Here is a 6,405-nt window from a genome sequence, read left to right as displayed (position 1 = left end):
TGGGGATGATGAAAAATTCTGGAAATGTATAGAAGTGATGGTTGCAAAACGTTGTGAATACTGAATACCACTGGGTTGTACACTTAAAAATGTTAAAATGATAAATTTTATATTTTGTATATTTTACCACAACTAAAAAAAAAAACTCAGTTCTACGTAATAGCTTTGAAATGTGACTTTGGGCAACCTCACTTTGTAAGCCTAGTTCCTTACTTTCTTTTATTTTTTTTAATGTTTATTTATTTTTGAGAGAGCACAAGCAGGGGAGGGGCAGAGAGAGGGGGACAGAGGATCCAAAAAGGGCTCTGCACTGACAGCAGCAAGCCAGATGTGGGGCTTGAACTCACGAACCATGAGATTATGGCCTGAGCCGAAGTTGGATGCTCAACCGACTGAGCCACTCAGGTGCCCCAGTTAGCCTAGTTTCTTATCAATAAATGGAGATAATAGGAGTCCCTGGCTGACTCAGTCGGTGAAGCATGTTACTCTTGATCTCAGGGTTGTAAGTTTGACCCCCACATCAGGTGGAGAGATTACTTAAATTTTTAAACAAAAATTTTTATTTAATCTTTAAAAAAGGAGATGATAATAGCACGTATTTCAGGGTAAATGGGAAGATTTATTTGGTAATCCAAGTAAGTTGTTCAACAGAGCTCCTGCACATAGAAAGCCATAGACGATTATCAGCTTTTAAAAAAAAAAAAAAAGGGAAGGCAGTAGGGATTCTTATCAGGAAGAGTGGGAGGTATAAACTTCATTGTTTGTCCATGAAAGACTTGTTGTGTTTTTGTGGAAGGGACAAACATTAGCCAATTGGCAGTGAAATCCCCTGTTTGGATCAGAACATTCTGAAACTTATGGCTGCAAAAATGCAGAGCCATATTGGTGTTCCCAACATGTGACCTCCAGCAAGAAAGGACACACCACTGTGACCTTTGTCCATAGCAAATGCTCTCCCATGGCAAGGAGGAAACAGTTACTATCACTCCATTTATAGGCCCTTGTTAAATGCCAGGCACGGGCTAAATCCTTTGCATTATTATCCTGTTTAATCATCACAACAACTGTATGAGATTAATATTACCATTGCCCCTATTTCTAGAGTAAAAAGAAAAAATTGACCCTAAGATGCAGAGGAGTTTAACAGCTTGCTTAAGATCATTCAGCTGTTTAACAGCAGGCTCACAGTTTGAACTCAAGTCAGTGTGTTTTAGTCACTTTGGGCTGCTATAACAAATACCTCAGGCTGAGCCACCAAATGACAAACATCTATTTCTCATGGTTCTTGAGCCTGAGAAGTCCAAGATCAAGGGGCTTGCAGATCCGGTCTGGAGAAAGTTTCCTTCATGGTTTGCAGATGGCCACCTTCTCACTGGCAAGAGAAAAAAGTAAGCTCTCTCCCTACTCTTCCCGGATGGGCACAGATTCCATCACAAGGGATAATTACCTCCCAAAGGCTCCACCTAATACTATCACATTGGTGGTTAGGATTGAAACAGAAGAATTTTGAGGGGACACATAGAGCCCATAATCCTATGCGAATCCAAAATGCCCACAGCATACCACCTGGCCACTCAGGCACCAAGAACGTGACATATTTGAAGCCATATTAACCAGTATTCCAAACATGAAACAAAAGCAAATCACTGTGCAAGTGGAGGGGAGAGTGGTCCTTTCATCTTAAAGCAGAGAGACACAAGTAAAGCCACCAGCTCTTTGTATAACCCTCCCTGGAAAAGGGCCCCCTCCAACTTCTTCCTTTCATCCTTCCCAACCTGCCCAGGTCACATCATAATCTCACCCCTTATATCACAGCCTGACGCTTTCCAGCTGGGGATTATAAAGCTATTTCTCAACAGGAACCAAAAAGAAGAGATGGGAATCCAGGACCTACCTGAGGCCTCATCCTGCTGTGGTTCTGCAGGTGGGAGAGAGCCCCAGACAGAGCAGGAGAGGAGGAGGGAGCGAATGGTGTGGTGTACATGGGAAATGTACATGCCATCCCTCTTTGTAAATGGTACATCCTTCTTGGTGCCATTCACCCTGACAACCCATGAAGATGTGTATTGGAAGTGGGTCTTGGAAAACACTGCAGAGGGAGTACAGTGGGAACACCTGGGTGGCTCAGTCAGTTAAGCGTCTGACTTTGTCTCAGATCATGATCTTATGGTTTGTGGGTTTGAGCCCCACGTCTGGCTCTGTGCTGACAGCTAAGAGCCTGGATCCTGCTTTGAGTTCTCTGTCTCCCTCTTTCTGCCCCTCCCCTGCTCTCTCTCTCTCTCTCTCTCTCTCTCAAAAATAAACATTAAAAAAAAATTTTTTTTTAATAGAAAACATTGTGGTGAGGAGTAGGATGTAAATTAGAATTCTCATGGTTGCAAGCAACAGAATCTGAGTTCTGATTGTCTTTTAACAAAATGGGAGGGGCACCAGCATGACTCAGTTGGTTAGGCATCCAAATCCTAATTTTGTCTCAGGTTATGAGGTTAAGCATCCAACTCTTGATTTCAGCTCAGGTCATGATCTCATGGTGTATGGGATCAAGCTCTGCATTGGGCTGCATGCTGAAAATGAGCCTGCTTGGGATTCTCTCTCTCCCTCTCTCTCTGCCCTCTCCCACACACACACTCTGTCTCTCTCTCTCACAAAATAAATAAACATTAAAGAAATTAAAAAACAAAATGGGAATTTTCACATACTCAAGGAAAGGCTGGAGCACCAGAATTGAAAAATTGATCACTGGTGGGGCGCCTGGGTGGCTCAGTCGGTTAAGTGTCCAACTTCAGCTCAGGTTATGATCTCACAGTTTGTGGGTTCGAGCCCCGCGCCGGGCTCCGTGCTGAACGCTTTCTCAGAGCCTGGAGCCTGCTTCGGATTCTGTGTCTCCTCTCTCTGCCCCTACCCTGCTCACACTCTGTCTCACTCTGTCTCTCAAAAATAAATAAATGTAATAAAAAAAATTTTTTTAAGAAAAATTGATGAATGGGACCAAATGTCTCCAAAGGGCTAAGCAACAATAACAACAACTATCATTGTGGGATACTGCCACCACCACCCTCCATATGCCATGTCCTAGGAAGGTCATAACATTTATGCATTATGCCCAAATCCTAAAGGCTGAGATGTGGGCAGAGGCAGGATTTAGATCTTCTGGCTTCTGTAGCATTGCTTTCCACCAAGACATCACATGTGGGGAATGACTTCCAAATAGGAAGGTAAGTAGAGTCTGGGCAGCACACGTCTCCCAAAAATATCCAACATTACAAGGGCAATGACATGTATTGGCCTAGACCTCTTATGATTTTTTTCAAGTGTCTATTTTTAGAGACAGAGAGAGAGAAAGTGAGTGGGGAGGGGCAGAGAGACAGGGAGACAGATGATCCAAAGAGGGCTCCATGCTAACAGCAGAGAGCCTGAAGCAGAGCTTGAACTCACATGCCATGAAATCATGACCTGAGCTGAAGTTGTACACTCAGTGAACTGAGCCACCCAGGGACCCCAACCCCTTATGATTTTTCAGAACTGTTTTACTCTACTGTGGGTTTTCAAGATGATAGTATGAATTTTGTGTTTATCAGTGAAAATTTTTTTGTGCAAACATTTAAATCTTACCTAGAAATCATACCCAGACCAAAGAATAGTATGTCTCAAGTTAAGACCTACTGTATATGGAATTCACCTTGAATAGTCAGGAGAGAGAATATTGGACAACACCGAGAGAGATTACATTATATCTGTCAGTCGATCATCATCTAGTGTGAAAATAGGAGGAAAAACAGAAAGTAGAGTTTAAATAAAGTTAAAATTTGTAGGGCAATTACCAGGTCATTGGAACTCCCTCAACATGAATGGAATAACCTGAATGTAAGAAATAATTTGGGACAAAAGCCTTGAGTTTACTTATTAAGCTTCCCGTTTCCCATGGTAAACTGAGATTTTTACTTTAGTCATTCTATGTTTTGCAATATGGTAAATAAGTTTTATGATAATCCAGGACAGAATGTCTTATCACCCTAGATACAATGTGCCTTAAACTGTTGTCCTAGCCAAATATCATTCCAGTAGTTTAGGACTGCCAGTGATCAACTGAAATATTTGGTTTGCACCATGCAGTTCAGCAAGCATTTTGTTTCACCTTATTTCAAAGGGATAAGACTCACAGATTTCGGGGTAAAACCCGAAAAGAAATTTTAATAGAAAAAAAAATGTTTTTTCTTTTAACCTTTTTTTTTTAATTTATTTGTTTTGAGAGAGAGAGAGAGTGCAAGTGGGGAAGGGGCAGAGAGAGGGAGATACAGAATCTCAAGCAGGCTCCACGCTGTCAGCACAGAGCCCAACACAGGGTTCAATCTCACAAGCTGTGAGATCATGACCTGAGCCAAAATCAAGAGTCAGATGCTGAGCCACACAGGAGCTCCTGATTCTTATCTCTTGTGGAATTCTGAGCCGGGTATTGAACTCAGTCTCAGAAACACCCATCCAATCCTGCCATGGTCATCCCCAAGCCTGAGATCCTGGAGGGAAATACTGAGTTACAATCCACGTGGGTAGAGAAACACTTTATTTTGAGCCAAGCCAGAGCAGGTGTCCCAAGCCCCTGAGTGGACCACTATGTATGAGCTGATTGGGGGACTTTCACTGGGCAGGAGGTCCGCCACCCACAGGGCTATTTGCATGGAATTATTCTTCCTCAGGATTACACCATCCAGAATAGCTTTCCAAAACATGGTCTCTATCACCAGTATAATGAAACCGATGAAATTTAATGTTCCATTCAAATAATATAGCAAAGCTTATTTAGGCATTTATCAGCTCCCAGTGTAATAAAGAAATCATGTTTTCACCGGATATTTTCCTAATTCGTTCCTCTAATCCTGGCTGTGTTGTAAGGATCACCTACTTTCCTGCTGCCAGCATTGGGGAAATACAGAAAAGGAACAGAGAAAGGGGAGTAGGTGAGGTTTTGCATGCGATTTGCATGTGACATCATGTGACCAGGTATTACATGTACCTTGTATCCTGCCCTTGAGCAGAAGGGCAGGGCTGGGAGAATGAAATGCTTTTTGCCAAGAGTCCTGTTGTTAAATCTCACTTTTTTGTTCATCATGCCGGTCAAACTGTGGATGCACTGGGGGCTTCCCTCTGTCATTAGCTTGTAAGTGGTTTCTTGTGGTAAACCAGGAATACCAACATGGCTAGGGCATGGAGAGACTTTGTAAGTAATACTTGTCTCTCTTGTTTTCTGAGAAACTACAGGTATTGTGCTAAAAATGAAATATGTCTGGGGGCTCCCAGCTGGCTCAGTCAGTAGAGCGTGCAACTCTTGATCTTGGGGTCATGAGTTCAATCCCATGTTGGGCATGGAGCCTACTTAAAGGAAGGAAGGAAGCAAGGAAGGAAGGAAGGAAGAAAAGAAATAGGTTTGAATGCTTATTGATACTTTCAGGTAACAATCTCTGCTGGTTTAAAACATGGTCTTCCCAATGAACGTGCATGTGAAATTCTCCCCCCTTCTCCTTCTCTTGTCCTCAGAATCTGGGTTCCTAGAGGCTGGTCCAGCACTGGGGAGGCAGCATTATCACTTACTCACTGGCCTCCATTGAATTTCTTATCCTCATTTTGGCCCCATCAAGGCTGTCCATCCAGCGGCCTCTGCTACGGCAGCCCTGAAAGAGCAGACCTAGGCCGGCCGACTAGTAACTATATCCATGACATGGCCTCAGAAAGAAGTTCCCACTCAAACCTCAGGCCACGCCTCCTCCCCTTGAGTAACTTATGTTTTCTAAGAAAGCAGGCTACCGATTGATGCATTCTTCCGAAGTCTAAGGTGGGAGGAAGGGGAGTGTGAGAGGCATGGAAAGTTTGAGTAGAAGAGGGAGGGCTTCTCTCAGGTAGGGGCCAGAGGCAGGAGCCCTCAAGCCTGTCCAGGCTTAGAATGACCTGGGAGCATTTTACCCCTCCCCAAACCAATTAAATCAGAGTCTCTGGAGATGGTATTTGATGCTAGGTATTTATATAGCACAGCAAGTCTGACAGCCAATGGTTAATAGGTGACCAGTGAGAAACGTTCTGTATATACTGAGACCAAACATGTTAGAGACCCTCAGACACAGTGGTTCTTAAACGTCAGGTGCATCAGAATCTCCTGGAAGACTTGTTCAAACAGATTGCTGAGCCCCACCCCCAGAGTTTCTGATTCAGTAGGTCTGTGACCACCAGGCCCAACATTTGCATTTTTAACAAGTTCCAGGTGATGCTGATAATTGCTGATCTGGGACCACACCTTGGCAGCCATTGTTCTATCCTTCCCCAGCCAATCGGCTGAGGCCACGACCCTTCCCCAGCCAATCGGCTAAGGCCATGATCCCTAAAAAATCTTTGTGCTCTTGAAACCCGCTCTTTCTC

This window comes from Panthera uncia (genome assembly GCF_023721935.1).
Source record: "Panthera uncia isolate 11264 chromosome E2 unlocalized genomic scaffold, Puncia_PCG_1.0 HiC_scaffold_20, whole genome shotgun sequence".
In the NCBI taxonomy this organism is placed as follows: Eukaryota; Metazoa; Chordata; class Mammalia; order Carnivora; family Felidae; genus Panthera; species Panthera uncia.
This window is presented reverse-complemented; position numbering follows the sequence as displayed.